At 38.1% G+C, this 19,742-nt stretch overlaps 1 pseudogene; it reads left to right on the top strand.

The window, feature by feature from the left end:
* The first annotated feature begins 15,882 nt into the window (after nt 1-15,882).
* LOC101575952 lies at nt 15,883-17,337 on the top strand (annotated as a pseudogene).
* The last annotated feature ends 2,405 nt before the right edge of the window (nt 17,338-19,742 follow it).

Raw genomic sequence — 19,742 nt, 5'->3', positions numbered from 1 at the left:
TAATCGCTATCTTTTACTGGTATATAAGGTGTGATCGAAAGCTACAGTAAATGTTTAAATTAAAATACTACAGTAAATGACACGTTGCCATTAATCCTTCTCGAAATACTCCCCTCTCGCTTCAGACACGTGGATCCTGGGTCTTAGCACTTCTTGCTGCAGCTCTGGGAGCCTTTTCTGTTCTTAGCTGTGATGTGCGGCTGCCTTGATGACCTGAACAGCTTCATGGTCATCTCAACTTCGAAAACCGTCAAAAATCCCAGCGCCAGATCATGGCTCTTGGCAACAGCGTTCACAGGATTTATGATCAAACCTTCTAAGGACATTCACCAAATTGAATATCTCAGCTACTGTTCACTCGTTGCTGTCACAAATACCTTGTCCCGGACACCCAAAATGAAGGAAGGAAAGGCTTATTTAGCTCACAGTTACTGGAGGTTTCAGTCCATACTCGGCTGGCTCCAAGGCAGAGTGGCACAGGGCACAGAACAACTTTCATGGTGGCAGAACAACAACAATGGCAACAGAGAGAGAAAGTCTGTCTCTGACTCTTATATTGCCTTCCGGCTCTGCCCCAGGCTGGGGGAAGTACACACACCCGTAATCCCAGCAGTACTAAAGCCCATAATCCCAGCCTTGGATCACCCAGAATCCCAATGGATCATGAGTTAATCACAAACTAGATGTCCCCACCCTATGACTGCATGAGGCTTTGGGGGGACAACTAGACACAAACCATAATACTAAACTTCTGGGACTGCTTCAGAAAACGGCAAGAATGATAGGATAAATATATTTGAAGTGGGGGAAGTATTTTGAGACAGATTAATGGCAATTATTTTACTATAATAAATTAAGCATATATTTTGATTACCTCTTGAATTTTAAAGTACATCAGAAACATGATATTTCATCCCTAAATACTTATGCATACATTGCTAAAAGTTAATATTTTCTAACATAAGCAGACTCTTATTGTCCTAATAAAACTAACAATTCTTCAATACCACCTAATAACCATTTCATATTCAAAACTCATCTAACCTGCAAATACTTTTTACAGTTCGTTAACTATACTTTTGAAATCTTCCTTTAGTAATTTTGTCACCTTGTACCTTGTTTTCTAAAATCTTACAGATTTAGAAAGAGTGTCTTTAAAGGCTAGAATTAGTAAGGCGTTTTATTCCCCATTTTTATAATGCTTTGATCTTTAGGGTGACTGCGGGGAAAGACAGTTTGTAAAAAGAATTTAGACCTGCATAAAGTAATGGAAGTTTAAGAGTAAAAATACTGTATAGAGTGCTGTTCATCACATAGTTTATAATAGTTTAGTCATTCCCACTTAAGAAGATGTTGGTATCTAACTTAAGCTAAGATGGAAGTAGTCATTCTTGACATTTGTTGTGACAAAACTGTTGAGGTTTTTTTTTTTTTAATGATAGGACTTATTACTTCCCGTTACTAATTTCCCACCTGGTTACGATTAAAGATTGATCTGCCCTGTTCATTGCTCGCTGTAGCTGACAAGTGCATGGTCACAGCCATCTCGGCGGGTACAGCGCCTGCACTCCATGGACATACGAAATCATATTTCAAGCATTCTATTTCTGCAACTCAAGGATGACAGTTGCATGTTTAATTCTACATGAAATGTCCATGCATTTTCCAAATTCTACAATTCTAACTTTAAATAACACCCTTATTCTCCACCTCATTGCTGCAGTATCCTGTGTAAAGTAATTCTCACTCTTAAGATTCTACAAGTCATAGAACATAACTATACCTGAATTCATTCAGAGATAAACATCAAAGCAAAAGCTATACTTTTACAAGGCTTGTTGCTGGACATGAAATACTCTAATTCCACAATGGTTAGGTAGATGTAACCCTTTTATTAACTTCTTTCCACATAATTAAATTCACCTAAGTCAAGTTATTAAGGCTAAAATATAAATAGAAATTTGTTTTTCAAAAACAAGTTTGTCTTTGTTAAAAATAGAAAACCACATAAACATAAAGCAAAAGAAAGTCTATTTTTCCCCTCATGCCAGTCCTTCCCAAGAATTTATAACTGTTTGGTGTTTCCTCTACTAGCATATTTCTCATTAAGCTATAAATATATACATTCATGAGTTTTTGTCCTACAGAATTATCACATTATATTCTTCAAATTCATTTTTTTGGTAACAGTGGTGACCATATTTCAAGTACACTTAGATTACCTTTTTATTTTAATGCAAGCTTAAAATTCACCATTTTGCCAATCACTTTCAAATTTTTAAACAATGTTGCAATTAACATATTTATAATACTATGTCTCATCAATACTAGAATGTGCTCATTTTCACATTTTAATATCTCAGAAGCAGGACTGCATCTTTTAATAGTATCTTAGATTAGCTTAAGAAGATACAGGCTTATTACTTATATGTTTCTGCAAAACATTCTTGAAGTAAAATTAATGGAGAAGCAATTTTAAGGCACAAGCAATTTTATTTTAATAGGTAACGTTAAACTGTCTTTGATAAAGATCTTAGCAATAATGTGAGAGTATCGTTGCATACTCTGGATGCTATGAAGTGTTTAATTATTTCACAATCTAAGGGCAAGATACAGTGGTTGTTAATGCTTCAGTGAGTCAAGGACACTACGTATGACATTTCTGAGTGTGAGCACCACAAATTTCCTAAGATTTTCTTTGTTGTATCCTTTGCCCATTTCCCCCTCATTCTTTTATTAAATTATGGAAGAGCTTTTAATGTTATCTATATTATCTGTTAAATATATAAATAATAGTTTTTTCTCAGATTGGTTTTGGCTTTATTGGTAACTTTGTTTTGAGTACATCTTATCATCCACAGCGCAGAAATAGCTCTGGCTGCCGCTGTCAGCTCTTGTGTCACCAACGTCCCTATCTAGCCCAACATTCGGCTCAGCTGTCCTTCCTCTAGTAAAACACTTTCTGCTCTTAGCTTTTATGTCTCTTTCTGTCATAAGCAAAAAAGTTTCCCATGAAGCTTTTGGCTTTGTTTGCTGTTTTCTCTTGTCCTGTTTGGCCACTAAACATCAGCACTTCTGAAGATCCCCAGCCAATACCTCTATTCTTATACTTGCTCCCCAGGTGATTGGTTCTAATATGTGACTTTGCTAGGGATAGCAGAGCAAAAATATCACAGGATGGATGACAGACAGCAAATATTTATTTTCTGCAAGTTTTGGAGGCTGAAAATCCAAGAATAACACACTGGCGGGATTGCTTTCTAGTGAGGCCTCTGTCCTTTCCCACCGTGTCCTCACTTGGCCTCTTTTCTGTGCATTCTTGGTGTCTCTTTCTCTCCTTTCTAAGGATACCCAGCAGTCAATCCCTGTTCTCACCTCCCCCAACCCCTAAAGACAATTCTTTCATGAATGGGTTTTCTTTTAAATTTTCAAATACACAGAAGTGGTATAAGTGTGCCAGTTAATGATTTATTGCATCTTAGGTCCAAACTCACCCATTTTGCCTGTTTCGTGAAAATAGTATATGTAGGCTTTTTAAAGCGTTGTGCTGTTTTTTTTTTTTTTTTTTTTTTTTTTTTTTTTTTTTTTTTTTTTTTGTATTTAGTACAGGGTCTACAGGGTCTCTCTACATAGATCCAACTCGTAGTGATCCTCCTGTTTTCAGCCTCCCACGCAATGGGATTATAGGTGTGCACCATCTTCATCTGAATTGTGTATGTTCATCTCAGATGCCCATTTTTTTTATGGGTCTTTGAACTTACAGGACCTGATTTTTTAAAATCTTTATATGTTCTAGACAGAAGGCCTTTGTTGGAGGGACAGTCAGCTATAATTTTTTCCCAGTTTGTGGATTTTCTTTTTACTCTTTTATGCCTCAGCTTTGTGAGTGCTGGGATTCTAGGCATGCACCACCACACCCAGCTGTTTATATTTTCTTCCTTATTTTTACTTTTTACCTTTTCTGTTAGTTGTGAGGATGCATAAGAATAGTCAGATACACTTTGTTGAGCCTGTATTCAGAGACTACAGGGATTCTACAAAATGAAACACACTTGATTAAAATCCATTGAGAGAATATAGAAACTGAAGAGCTTTAAATTTTTGTATACTTACATCTATAAGTCTGTTCATGGATGACTTTTATATTTTTGCCACATTAAGGAAGGTCTTTCACAAAAAAATCCTATAAAAATAGCCTCCAATAATCTTTTATTTATTTTACAATTATATATGCTTAAGTAAAATTTCTACTTACATGAAATTTATATTCATGTGGAAAAGGAAATAGACTTACAACTTTTTAAGAAACAGATAATACTTGATAGTGAGACTATCAAATAGTCTCACTCCATTTCTTTATTTCTTTGTAACAGGGTCTCACTATGCAGTTCAGACTCATAGTGCTCCTCCTGTCTCAGCCTTCTCAGTGCTGGATTACAGGCATGTACCACATCCAGTTTTGGGGCTAGCAAGATGTGCTCAGGGTTCCAGGGCTAGGATGGCATATTGTACTGGGGATCAAACCAAAGAAACAAAAAATGGATTATCTTCATGTATGCAATTTAGTGTATATGCAAATATATATATATATATATTCTACTGAATATATATATAAATATATATATAAATATATATATATTCTACTGAGCTATCTCCCCAGCCCCTATATTTGGTATTTCATTGATTTGTTTATCTCTACAAAAGTACCACACTTTTTAGAGTAGAATAGCTTTTTAGAATGCTAAGGTCAAATGTACCATCTATCACCACCATGATAAATATTCTTCAGTCTATGTAAAACACATTTGCAAATGAATTGTGAAACTGGGCTCAAGTTGCCAAGTTTTATTTTATTTTTAAAGGGGCAATGTGCTAGGAATTTCCATTGAAATTCTATTTAGCATGTAGAATAATTTAAGAAGAGCTAAATCAGGTCTGGTGACACACACCTGTAATCCCAGCACGTGGGATGTTGAGTCAGGAGAATTGCTTGGCATTCAAGGGCAGCATAGGCTACAAGTTGAGTTCAAACCAGCCTGAACAGCATAGTGAGTCCCTGTCTCAAAAAGGCCAAAAGAAGAAAAGGAAAAGAAGAACTATAATTTGTATTATGTTGTCTTACTGCACAGAAATATGATATCTTCATATTTTCTTTATATAATTAATTCTAACATAGTGTTATATGATTAGATTCAGAGGATTTATATAACCTCAGAACTAGAAGAAACCTCCAAGATTGTTCTGCCTACAAGGTGTACATGAGAATTACATATCTATTGATTAGATACTCGCTACCTCCTGAGGAAATGCATTTTATTACAATGTATAATAAAGTTGATAACGACTTGGATAATGAAATAAGTTCCATAGGAATGATGTCAGATCCTGTAATTGTCCTGTTCCACAATTTCCTTACCTACGCAAAAAGAGTTCTAAGAGCTAAGTGTCTTGACCAGCATCTTAACATTTTGAAGATTTGTACACTTCACATGATTACATCAGATGACTGGCTCTTGGGCACTGCGAGTCAATGACAGGTGTGAGTTCTTCTGAAGGAGACTTGAATTCGCAGGCACAGACCATGCAAAGTTTCTTGCGTCACTGTCACTTCTATTTAGTTTTATCTTTGCTTTTGGCACATAGTAATTTATCAATTTTTAGTTGCTAAATTAATGAAGATATTATCCTTACAGATTTATTTCTCCTGACAATAAGGGGCCCATAGAAGAAAGTTTTGAACTAATAATGTTTAGACAAGATTATCATGTCTGCATCTTGTACTATGAATAACTACTACAAAGACAACAATATCCAATGTGTTAATTATTGTAACTATCCTACTAGCCTCTTTTGAAATTGTTTCATTGCTACTTCTTTCTCAATAAAATTAATATTTTAATTAATATCATATTAACTATATTTAAAAGGGATAGTTTTCTAATGCAACGGGACCATGAGGAACAACTTAGCTCATTATACTTTCTCATATTCTTTTCTGATAAAAACACAATCACAAAATTTATATTGCCAATGACAACGAATGCTTTGTAAAAAGCTTTATGTAACTGACATGAGTGCAGTAGTATGTATTATTATGGCAAAGTGGTTGTGTGTGTGTGATCAATGGCTATAAATGAGTGACTATACATAACAGCTAATACTGTTTTGTTGTTACTATCACCTAGAATCTAGAAAAGGGAAAGAAGACCCTTTTTATCAAGTATTTTCACCTACCAGTAAAATAGTCCAAAGGTTTTCAAAAATAAGGTAAGATAATACTTTAAGAAGATTTTGTATTCAGAAGCTCACCCTGTTGCTAGCAGACCTATTTTACAGACTTTATTCATTTACTGTAATCCAGTAGATGGTGCTACATGTCTGTATATGTAAAGAACCATGTGTGCTTTTTTTCTTTTTCTTTTTTCTTCTTTTTTTTTCACCCAGAACCCTCATCAAGGTCTACCATTATAATGAAGATCATTATTCCTGACATCTGAGCCAAATCTCTGGATGCAGCATTAAAGACGTACTTAAGAAAAAAACAGAAAATGATTGTGGACCAAATACCAACCTAACAATCTATTAACGTTTTTTCCTCTCAGCTCATTCGTACTCTAAAGTGACAGAACCTTTGGTTTCACACAGAATTCTGTGTCAGTCTGTTTAAAACACCCAGATAGAAAATCACAGACCCTCTTTTCTTCTAAACACTGCTGGTTAATATTGTAATGAAGCAACCATAGTAAGGATAATGATTAACAAGGAATATTTAAATTTAAAATTGCAATAGATAGATCAATATGTAAATCAATCCTTTAAGAAGATGATGTACATTTTAAGTATATGAACATTTATAAACATGAGGTCTGTTGTTGAATCAATTAACAATATACATTAATGTTTCGAATCATTGAAGAACGTATACTTTATTTATTTATTTATTTATTTATTTATTTGGTGCAGGTTCCCACTATGCAGCTCCGACATGTAGTGGTCCATCCTCCTGTCTCAGCCTCCGCATTGCTGGGATACAGGTGTGCACTACCATGCCCTATTTCAGTGGCCAGCAAGATGCTCTTGGGGTTCCATGGCCAGGCTGGCATGTGGTGCTGGGGATCAAACCCAGGTCCTTGTGCTTGACAGGCAGCCACTTAGACCACTGAGCTATCTCCCCGGCCTGAGGATAAATTTTAGAAAAGTAAAGACCTGATGTAGGAACCAGCAAAAATAGTCCATGTCATCCAAAAATACTTCATTTATTGTTTTTGTTTGTTCTAAACACAAAGTTTGTATATAATCTAAATCAAAAGTTATGTGTTTTACCTCCTTTTATTTGGCAGATGTGAAATGTATTATTTTCTCACATATTCAAAATGTTATAAAAGTATCATTGTATTGTAAATCAAGGATAAGGATGACATCAACTATTAATACAAAAATTAGAACATTTTCACTGCTGAATTAGTTTATAGTACTACATTTTGATCTGGTTAACTGTAATACAATTTCATGAAGTCCTTTCATGTTCTCTGAAAATTCTTTTACTCTTTTCATTGTATCAAAAGAAAAAATGAGAGGTTCGTTTAATAATGAGTGCTATACATAAGGTAAGTATCATAATCTGCTGACCAAAGACTTAATAAAATATTTTTATTCAGCCAACTATAGTTTCCAAATGACTTTTTTGCTGTTTATGCTCTACTCCACTTATATCTTCATTAACTCTTTTATCAGCCTCTGAACAAACTCAAGAAGACAGGATTAAATTGGCTATTCCTGGGTATGTTATACAACATGGAAAACCACATGATCTAAGTCCAGGAAAGGACAGCTTAATTAAAAAGACAGATGCCTGTGTGTTATTTAGACATATACATACATAGGTGTCACCTGCATGTGCTACATTGCCTATGTTATTGCTGACACTTTTCTTAATTTTTGAGATATGGTCACCAGCATAAGTGAAGTCTCTCCAATGACATTATGTCATGTCCCACAGAGTTCACCATCAGGCGGAGGCCTGACCGCAGCACCAGTCCCCATCTCCTGACGTCTCTCACTAACCTCTCTGATACCATCTCTGTATCTCAGCCAAAGCGACTTGTCTAAGCCTCAAACCTGAGCACATCACTGCTCTCCAAGGCAGCTCCCACATAGCTCACTATGGTCACCTAACATGGCTTAAAAGATGGTCAGGAGGTGACCTCATCTCCAGCTCCATCTTACACTCTCCTTTATCTTACAGGGGAAAGTTTGTCCCAGCTACATTCCTTTCCTTTTCCTCATAGTCTCTTCTACTTCAAGCCCACAGGCCTCCCACCCCAACCCTCGGGGCCCTCTCCTCCCCCCACCATCTGCGAAGTCTTCCCATGCTGTCACCTTTTCCCAGCCTGTACGTGCTTTATTAGCATCAGATTTTTGCTACCAAGACACTTGCCAAATTCCTCATTTTTCTGAGTCCCTATTACACTGTGAACACCATAAATTGGACTATGTAGCTTATTTAGTTCTGGCTCATTAGCACAAATACACAATAGACACATATTCATTCCTAGTATTAACAGTCATCCAGCAGCTAGTGTGTGGCACACTCACTATAGGGAATAATGGTGACATGCAACCTGGACAAAACAGGTCAGGGAACTGCCTTGCAGGGCTTTCAGTACCTACCTTGTACGTGGTACAGCTTCTGGATGCCCCATGTGCTCATAGGTGGGGCTTTTCAGAGTTGGCTGGGTCCACAGTGTGTGAATCTGGTATTAAGGGCGTGTGCTACTAAATTATCCCCCTGATTGGAATTAGCATAGCTCTGGATGTGAATAATGGAAGCCCTGCCCTAGATGTAGGCAGCGCCAATCAATGGGCTTATAGCCCAGATGGACTAAAAAGGGAAAAAGGGGGGCGGGCTTGCTTCCCTCTTGCCATGGGCTATTTCTCCTCTGTAATGACCCTCTGTCATGCCACCTTGCCTTGGAGCAAGCTGACTATGGAAAGAAATCCCTACAAACTAGGAGCTGACATAATCCCCTCCTCCTTTAACTTTGGATGCCCTATGTTTTGCCTCAACAAGGAGGAGAACAACTAAGAGAAGTGGGGTCATTGTTATCAGAGTGGGATTGTTGCTGTGGCATTACCTGACCATGTGGTTCAGCGGCCTTTGGATCTGACTTGTAGAAAGAGTTTGATGAGATTTGGGGATGCTGACTGAAGCAGCAGCCCTGCAACGCTGTAAGCTGAACTTGATGGAAGATTCTGGTCAGTGCTCAGATGACTAGAATGCTGATAGAAAGGCTGCCAGTTAAGGCCAGGATTAGGGGGTCTCTGATGGGAAGAAGGACTGAATTGGCTGCTGGATTCCAGACCATGTAGAAAACTTGTCTTCATTTTGCATTGTCCAGAGACTGCCTGAGACTGAGATTATGAGTGGTGGACTGATTAATCTGATAGATTTCAAGACAGTCTGATGGTAAGGCCTTGGCACAGCTAGTACTGGAGGCTGTTAGCTAGATCTATTTTGAGAATCAAGAGCAAAGGGCCCACCAGAAAGATTCATAGCATTTTGAGTTTGGCTAGAAAGTAAGCTCCGGTAAAGTTCCACACTACAAAACAGAGAAGAGGAGAACTTGATTTCTGAGCAGGAACATGACAATAGAAGTGGCTCAAAGCCATCACAGGAACCAGCAAGCCTCCAAGCAGTGCAGCCCAAAGATCCAAAGGTAAAAGGTTTTGCTTCCAGAAGAGAACCACAGAGCACCACGTTCCAGAATGGCGATGGTCTAAGGAAGCTGTTCCTCTGGTTTGGTTCATCATGCTCAGCACGCCAGGTCCTCAACCATTACAGCCAGGAGTGAGGTGGAAGCCTGGCTACTGCCCCAGCTGGCAACAGGTGTTAGTATTATCTATGTGATGCTAGTTTTAGGCCGATGCAAAATGTAAGAGTTGTGAGGTCAGACAAGGTACCAGTCTGATTTCAGAGGAAGGCCTGGAAGGCCAGGCAGTGTGACTGAGAAAGCAGACTGTGAAGCCACATGAAGCTGAAGGTGCAGGGGTGACCCCAGAAGGCTGGAGAAGCCAGAAATGTGGATCATCTGAAGAAAGTGGTAAGGAGTGAGCACAGCAAGCCAAAGAGAGAAGCCACGAAGCTCAACTAGCAAAAGTGCGGTGGGGCCGAGGTTCCCAAGTCCTTTGGGGTGCACAACATCCTTCAGATTGCCCTGGGCGTGAGACATGAACTTAATGCTTGCCCTGCTGGATTTTGGACTTGCTTTGGTCCCCTTCTTCTCTATACCTCTAACTGTTCTTTTGGAATAGGAATGTTTATCTTGAAACAGGGTAAGTTAAAAGTGTTTAACTTATTTTCATTTGCACAGAGCCTTATCACTAAGGGTTTGCCTTAAATCTGAGAAGACACTTTGAACTTGGACTTTTCAGCAATTCTGAAATTGTTAAGACTTTGTCAACTCTTATTTAAATGGACTAAATACCTTTTGCATAAAGGGATGTGCAAGGAAGGATGTTACAGCTTGTATCTGGAGGTTCACCCAACGCTTCACTCGGTCATATATGGGGCTTTTCAGAGCTGGCTGGATCCAAGACATGTGATATTCAGATTAAAGGCCTGTGGTTCTAAATTAGTCCACTCATTGAAATTGGCATAGTTTTGGGCATAAATAATGGAAGCCCTGCCCTGGCTGTGGGTGGAACCAGTGACTAGGCTTGTAGCCTGGATGGAATATAAAGGGAGAGAGGGAAGGCAGGCCAGCTGCTGCTGCTGCCTGCTGCCCTCTTGCCATGGACCATTTCTCCTCTGTGATACTGACTGCTGTTACCCTGCCTTGGACCAGCTGACGATGGACACAAACCTACAAATAGTAAACTAAAAATAAAACCTTTCCTCTGCTAAATTTGAGTGGCAGGTATGTTGTCTCAGCAGTGGAGAAAGTAACTAATTAAGGTCTTAAAGACTCACCAAAGACAGTGCTGCTTTGTCTCCACGTGGGATAGGGACAGAGGGAAAGGGAAAGCCACCTAGAATAAAAGGCTCTAAACTGAAACCTTAAAAACAGAGGTAGAAGGTGAAAAGTGGAGACAGAAGTGCATTTCAGGTAGATTAACAGCTTCTGCAATGGAGGCAGCAGTTGAGGGGCACAGTTGTGGGGAGTTACAAGCAGCTCAGTGCTGCTGGGTGTGGCTTAACTTTGTGGGTTGGCATTTGTCTAGGAGAGAAATGTCTGGGAGAAGAAAAGTTGAAGGTATCAGATCTCAAAAGTATTTTCTTGACAATAACAATCAAATGAAAAAATTTTTCATTAGTGTATATTAGCTATACAGTAGTGGATTTCATTTTGATATATTCATGTATGCATAACATACATTGATCATTTCTCTCTGCTACCCTCTTCCCCTTTTCTCTCATCTCCCCCTACCTCCTTTCTTTTCTCTGATAGATTTCTTGCTACTTTCAAGTCATCTATCTTTTACAAAATTTGTTTATAGCTGGGCATGGTGGCTCACACCTGTAATCCCAGCCCCAGGGATTACATGAGGATCATTATGAGCTTGAGACCAGCCTGAGCTACAAAGAGAGTTCAAGGCCAGCCTGAGCTGCATAGTGAGACCCTGTCTTAAAGAAAATTGTTTCTGTATTCAACATCTGAGAGAAAACATGTGATGTTTGACTTGCTGACTCTGGCTTAGCTTGATTCTCTCCAGTTCTACTAGAAGTGGCATAAATTTCATTCTTTTTCATGGCTGAATAATACTCCATTGTATGCATGGAGTACCTCATTTTCTTTCTCTATTCACTGTTGAAAGTCACTTAGCATATACCCATAGCTTGACTACTGTAAATCTCACTGTAAGAGAAGGGGATACAGGTACATCTCTCCTATTCTGACTTTAATTTCTAAGCAATAGACAGACAAGTGGGGTAGTTGGACCAAATGATAGTTCTATTTTTGGTTTTGTGAGGAGCCTCCATACTGATTTTTCATAGTGGCTGCACTAATTCACCCTCCCGCCAACAGTTCAGAACCATTCCTTCTTCTTGTTCACTTTCCTGTGTCTGTGCCAGTATTTATTTCTCTCTCTTATTGATGTTAGCCACTCCGCCTCTATTCTCAGTGAACTTTTGATTTGTGTTTCCCTAATGGATAAAGATGTGGGTCACTTTAACTTATTTCAATTATTTAATTTTTAAATGAAAGGGACAAATGGAAAAGAGTTCAATAAGGTCATGAAAGAAGTAAGGACAAAAGGGTGGCTACTGGGAGCAGGGTCCACCGAGACAAAGGTCTTCCCACCCAAGGGTGAAACTCGAGGGGCCAGCAGGATAAGAAAATCTAACCGCTAAACTTCCCAGTAATATTGTACCAAGAAGCCAAGTTTCTGAAACTACCAAAGATTACCTTGTCCAAAAGTAACTGCTTTTGCCTAGTTTTCAGATGCCTACGTATATTTTAATGAGCTTGACAACCACTCCTTGGAATGGCAGAGAACATTCCAAGATGTTACAGTGAACATACAGTGGTTGGTATGCCTGTATATTTCATCAGCATTCTAGTTCTCCAGAGCCCATAGGAAGCTCAGGTCTTTCAGAAAACAGAAAGAAACAAGATGAGGAAGTATACCATGTGTCCTACATCTTCTGCTGTCCTAGCAGTTGGTAGACTGAATATTAGCAACAGCTCACTTTACTTTCAGTGTTGCCCTTCAAAATCATGTACACTATTTCATTTCTTTCTTTGTTTTTTTCTACATTTTAATAGGCTTTACAACAAGCATGAATCCCTTTAATAATTAAAGAAAAAATAACTTTTAAGACCAACAATAAGCAAAAGAAATCCTTGGAGGCAATGCACTGGAGTGAAAACAGCAAACAACAAATATACTATGTAATTACTATTTGGAAAAACTGTAGGGTAAAGATACAAGAAATATGTATTTGGTCAGGATATTGTCACCCACCGCTTGTATGAGCACAAGGCAAAAACAAGTCTGAAACGAAGCTGCATCTTGCATTTCCATGCTGCAAAAAAAGCAACTGGATTCAGACACTTGGCTCTTCGTGGTTAAGGCATGAGGGAGACACCACCGAGAAGTAGCTCCCTTTTATTATGTGAGCTATAGGCCTCCACATAATATATGGGTAAATTTACTCAAAGCACTTGTTACTAGCTGTCAATCTGTTTCTTAGCCTGTATTTGGCTATATTTCAGGTAGCAAAGGAGAAAGCAAGAATTACTCTCTGGCTTTTGCCCCAAAGGAACTAATTGTTGCTGCTGCATTTACTGAATTGCATGTGAGAGTAACTGCCTTTCTTCTGCTCTGTTCTGGTTATTATTCACATAAATCCTATGTAAAGCCAGATCTATATACGTTTTACCAGTTTATTCAAAAGTAGATGATACCTGTATACATGTCCTTAGATAGCTGCAAGTAGTTATTGGAAAAACTGTCTTACGGACGTCATCCCACACTGAGACGTGCTTGAGGGCATCCTGCCATCCTCTTGGAATCTGCTCTGCATCTGCCCACGTCTTACCACAGACCAAGAATCTTATGCTGTCCATTGTTTTTCTTCTCCACATATTGAATGCTGATTTCTTGATATTCTCATACATTATCTTATTCCAAACTCCTTTGTAAATGAGTTTCTTGAGTTTCAGTGAGGATTTCTAAAGATACAAACTGTTCTATCCTTTCTTATTATCTGCCCCTCACTAAGGTTCATTGCAGAGTGGTGGAGGATGGGAAGGAAAGGAAGAGAAAAAGGGAGAGAAACATTAACCAACAGTTTTCTTTTATGAACAAGAAAATTGGCCGTTTTCCTATTAGCATATGAGGAACCTAAGAATGTCCCCTGTTGTCAAGGCAACAGCAATTCCTTAGGTAGCTGCAACAGAAAAGAAGCAAGAGCAATCTTTTTAGGATCAAAAAAATAAAATTTATCATCAAATCATAGAAAGGGAAACTTGATAGCTTACCTAGCCTATTCTGTCTTTAGTTAAGACCCACTAAAGTAATTTGAAACCAATACAAAAAGTCCTCTTTTAAATAGTTCTAAAGAACTCAAATTGCTTTCCATGGCAATCATTTGTAATGTCTTACAGTGCACACTGAAAATAAAATTTCTCAATAAACCTAACTTAAATCTTTCATGCTGCAGCTTGAAATCACTTCCTACAATCCTATTCTCTGTGGAAATAAATAATTGTGTACTTTCTAAGAGAGTCTTGCATATCCTTAAAAAAAATCTCTTAAATTTCTTACAGTAAGCAGTGTCCGGTCCTTTTATCTTTCCAGTCATTGACATTGTAGGATTCCTCTCATGAGTTCTATGCTCTGCAAGACTATCTCTAGGTAGGAAATCCAGTCTGCCTCTCAGTTTATATGGAAGACTGACCAATGGTACCCAAAGAGAGCAGGACACCACCGAATTTTCAATCTGTTTACTCAAGCACCCTAGGTAAATTTTATCCATAGGATTTTATTCATTGTCAGAGTTGTTTGGTTTGCTTTGTTTTATTGTGTTTCATGGAATGGCTCACGCAACCTTTTTTCTGTGTGGCATGACCATAATCATTCATGCCACATCTATAATCTACAATCAATTTGTCTCTTCAGGTAGATGACTACTTTAGCTTCCGTTATAAAACTGGTTTGGTTCTTTCCTCCCTTCCACACTTACACCAATGAATGTAATGATCATCATATTTCTAGTTCCACTAGACACATCATTGGTCATTATATGCTGTGTACTATGTACAGAAAGATATTCTGGACATTTGATCTTAGGATATCCACATTGGTCAGCCACAGACAACAATAACAAAAAACTTAAAACCTAGGACTAGATAATGCCTTTATTTGATTTCTTGAGTTAATCAAGAAAGTTAATTGATGTGCTTTAGTGCAGTTTTTATATCATCTAATGAACAATCCCTAACATACAAATTTAGAAAATTTTATTCTAGAGCAACCAAAATGACAAGTCATTAAGCCCCCCCTTGCCATGTCTTTGGGTTACACTGAAGGTGCTAATGACTCTAGGATAAGAGTAATAGCTTAATCTCTTTGTTTCCATTCCCAAATTTACCTTCCTCTACCAGTATGACCTTGAACTCTGTCAGCTTTATTTTCATTATTAGTATATAGGGCTTCTTTTTTTTTTGTATTTTAGGGAAGGGTCTACAGTATGTTCAGGGTCTCACTACTAGATCAGACTTGTAGTGATCCACCTGTTTACAGCCTCTCAAGAGCTGTATGTAAGGCTTCTGAGAAAATTAACTAACATAATATATATAATGTATTACATACACTGAACACCTAGTATTTACTAAATAATAATTTTATTATAACTTTTTATAACTATACAATAATTTTTTAAAATAAATAAATAAATAATTTATTTATTTATTTATTCATTTATTGTAATGAGGCCTCTCTATGTTGGTGACACTGGCCTAGAACTCCAAGGCTTTGATCCTCCTGCCTCAGCCTCTCAGGTAGCTGGAAGGTACAGGCACACACACCCCTGAGTAGCACTCAATGTTTACTTTTGAAATTGTATACAAGAGCTTCCAGAAAAAAGTTACTGGTGACTTCTTTAGAGGAGTTCGATCAGAGCAGCCCCCCATTTTGGATGAACTCAGAACTTCCAGTCTTCCAAGTTGGCATGGAAGGAAGAGAGAGAGACTTGGTTGATACTGCAGGTGCTGCCCCTCTTCTGCTCTTCCATGTTTTCTGCCGCCATGAACTATTGTTGGCTGCCTTGGAGCCAGTGGAGTATAGACTGGAACCTCCACTATTAAGTAACATGTTTCAATTTTTCCTCAAGTGAAGTTATGAAGCACACACTTTTAATCATATTTTAAATCAATACAGAAGATTAAACTCTACAGAAGAATGCAATCAAGTGATGGCTTTTTCTTTAGAGTTTGAATATGGTGGCCACAGGGACAGATGAAGTTGACAAACTAAATTTATATCTGCTTGGAACAACATGAAATAAAGTTGGGTGTTGGAAACAAAAAACATTTTAGTAGAAATTCCCTGTATTGTTGCTTGGAAAATGTTATCATTTTAAATATGGAAATGAAAATAAAATGTGAACTGCAAGGTCAAGATGCACAATAGAAGATCGTGTAACTGCAAGAAGCATAGAAGAATTTCGTAAAGATTTCATTTCCAGAATATGGCCAACCCACAGGGAAGAATTTCCTTAAATCAAAGGCTCCGCGCTGACCACAGATAGCCACTGGGGCTGCACTCTGAGGACCGGCCAGATGCTACTGGCGCAGGGACTCATCCTCCACTTCCTAGGCAGAGCTTGGACTTCGCCTAATGCATTAAACGTTGAAAATTTAGGCTCTGAGTCACAGACTTCACACACTGTAAAAAAATTTACTGCATCCTTCGAAGCATCACTTTCAGGAGAAACAGAAATCAAAACTCCAACCATTTCTCTGAAGTAAACAATTGAAAAATACTCTGATGACCACGAAGTATGAAATGAGATTTATCATAGGAAAATCGTTTCTTGGTTTGGTGACTCCTTCTGGGCTCTCTTTGGCTTGCATCAACTAATAGAATATGGAAAGAAGTCTGGGAAAAGAGCTGGAGACTGGTATGGACCATCAGTAGTTGCTCACAGTTTTAAAAAATTAGTTGAAGAAGCAAGACAACCTGGAATAATTTACACCCTTGTAAATTTCTGGATTTAAAAGGAATAACTGTTCATGTTGCGCAAGACAGTGCAGTTTACAGTTCCCACGTGACTGAAAAACAGTGTTCTCCCGTGACCTCTGGTAATGCACGTGACAAGGCTGTTATTATTCTAGTTCCTGTGAGACTTGGTGGAGAAAGAACCAACACCAACTACTGAGAGTTTGTGAAGGGTGTGTTAAGCCTTGAATACTGTGTGGGCATTATTGGTGGCAAACCTAAACAGTCCTATTACTTTGCTGGATTTCAAGATGACAGTTTGATTTAAATGGACCCTTATTATGCCAGTCTTTTGTAGATGTCAGCATAAAGGATCTCCCTCTTGAGACATTCCATTGCCCTTCTCCCAAAAAGATGTCATTTCAAAAAATGGATCCAAGCTGTACAATAGGATTTTTCTGTCAGAATGTTCAGGACTTCTAATGAGCTGATGAAATCACTAAGATGCTGAAAAGGTCATCTAAGGAGAACTACCCCTTGTTTCCTTTCATATATGGACATTCCAGAGACTATGATTTTACATCTACTATAGCCAGGGAAGAGGACTTTTTTTCACAGGATGAAAAGAAAAGATTAAAGAGATTTAGCACAGAGGAGTTTGTCCTGTTATAGGGACAAACACTTGCTGAGAACTCATTTGACAAGAAAATAAAGAGTAACAAGTATATTCAAAACTGCTTTCACAAATAGACAAATTTTATACATTCTCTTTAAAAATTTTGGAAATACATGAATTTAAAGACATTTTTCTGAAGTGACTGACTGACTCCTGTGCTCTAATAAATACGAGGTGATTCTGGTTGCATTTCTGTCCCCTGAGATCCACTGCTGCACCTTTTCCTTGACTGCAGAGCCTGGAGCCTTGAAGCCTTCTGAGCCTCTCACCTGTGTGGCCCTGGAAGTCTGCAATTGCCAAATAGTTGCAAAGCCAAGGTGTCTGTCATGACCGGGGGGCAGAGAAGGAATCTTCAGCTGTACAGAGAGTCCTGCTCTTCATGGAGCTGGAGGGCTCTTTGGTATGTATCTTAATAATTAAATAGTACAGTCCTTATTAGCTGTGATGTGCATATAATTATATAAGCAGAATTTTTGCACTAAGGTGATACTTAACAATATGATTTTATAATGGCTCCTTGTTATGCTTGCATGTACATGTTCTGTGAGGAATGAAAATGAAGTATTAGCTTTTCCCACAGATGTAAAGGTTATGCTATTAATAGGACCCACATCCATTCAGCTCAGATAAAAGAAATATAAAATAGTAGTAGTGTTATTTCCTATCTCAAAAATGGAATTTTAGGAAAATTCACTTTATGTGGTTTTTAAGTCTGCAAATAAGTACCAGAGAGAATGTCAATAGATTCTTCTCTGATTTTGGGTAGAGTACTAGTGTTTAGAAACTGAGGCCATTTACAAGGTAAATCTGCCTTATGTATGTTATGTGCTATTTAAAGGCAAATTTGTGATGTAAAATATTAGTTATTATTGAGCCAGGGTTATAAAATAAATACTTTAATAAAGATATGTGAACCTAAAGAAAAAGTTACCAACCACTTTTTTTTTTTGCCGAACCGGGGATTGAACTCAGAACCTTGCGCTTGCCAGGGAAGCACTTATCCTACTGAGCCATCTCCCCGGCCCACCAACCACTTTCTAAGTGGCATCCTTTTGTGAAGAGTTTAAGTGGGAAGAGGGTTGGGGAGGTGAGGAAGAGCGGGGCTTCTTCTATGACCAGATCTGTTTACACTTGTTACACTGTCAATATTTTCAATGATCACTGTGGTTAGGTAAAGCCAATTCTCATAATCAATATGATTACTAAACTTTGTGCTTTTATTTTTAAACATATTTTTATTTCTATATCCAATACACAGAAATGGTTTATTGTGAAAGAACTGAACAACACTGTGATGCATAGAATGCATAACTGAAGTTCCTGCTCGTCCTTAGTAACATTTTCCTCCTTTGAAGCAACACCCTTGATTAAGGTTGATAAACCCCAAATAAAATGGAAAAGTCTACAAGTATTCCTAGTTCTATTTTTTCCCTTACTGTAGAACACGTGATACTGGACCTTGACTATGCCTCCATTTGTTAAGAAATAATCATTTTTTAAAAAATTATTATTTTATGAAATTCTTCAGATTCCATAATTAGTATGCACCATTTGTTTTAAGTTTGTTTTTCATAGACAAAATCTGAGATCATGAAATGATTTCTCCTATACCTCAATGCTCCCCAGACAGCCATGCCATATTATATTGGGCTATTGCCTGTTCCCATGCATAAGCATTACTAGGTTAAATTTTATAACATACAGGCAAGAACAATATCAAGAAATTAATATCTTTATTTTATAATATTCTATGGCTACTTCCAGAAGTCTTTTTCAATGTGCTTGTGCCAGCATAGGAAGTAACAAATGATCACACACGCGTGCACATACATTCATGCAACCCTCTTTTCAAGAAATAAAGGAAGTGGTATTCATCTCCTCCTAACACAATTTCTTCTAAGCTCAAAAGCAACCAGCCTTGGAAAAATACTAGCTGTCTTGCCAATAGAGTTGTTACACAAAACTCTGAGCTGGCTTTTCACTGGGATTTGTTGCCCATGGGAGGCAAGGGAGCAGTTGTGTTGCCCTAAGTCTCTTTGCTTCTTTCAACTCTGCACATTAGTTTAGCCTCACTGATCTTCACCATAATCCTCCCAGGTCCACTTTGCACATTGGTTGAGCTTCACTGCTCCAACAAGGAATGCACTTCTGACACAATGGGGGATAGTAGGAGCAGTGTGGGGAAAATCAGATAATGTGGACACAGCTTGATAGACTTGCTTCCTTTCGAGTGGCACATTATGAACTGGCCAAGTGAAACATGAAGGTATTATCCTGTCTTATCTGGTAGTTGAATGGGGTGCAGCTTCTTTCATGGTAAGGTGCTTGGCATATTGCCAAAGGATTCTCCCCATATCTGCTTGACATATGCACACAGAGGGCTGCCTCCTCACCTCCAGTA

This window comes from Octodon degus, unplaced genomic scaffold (assembly GCF_000260255.1).
Source record: "Octodon degus isolate 3935 unplaced genomic scaffold, OctDeg1.0 scaffold00298, whole genome shotgun sequence".
Taxonomy (NCBI): Eukaryota; Metazoa; Chordata; class Mammalia; order Rodentia; family Octodontidae; genus Octodon; species Octodon degus.
This window is presented reverse-complemented; position numbering and strand designations above follow the sequence as displayed.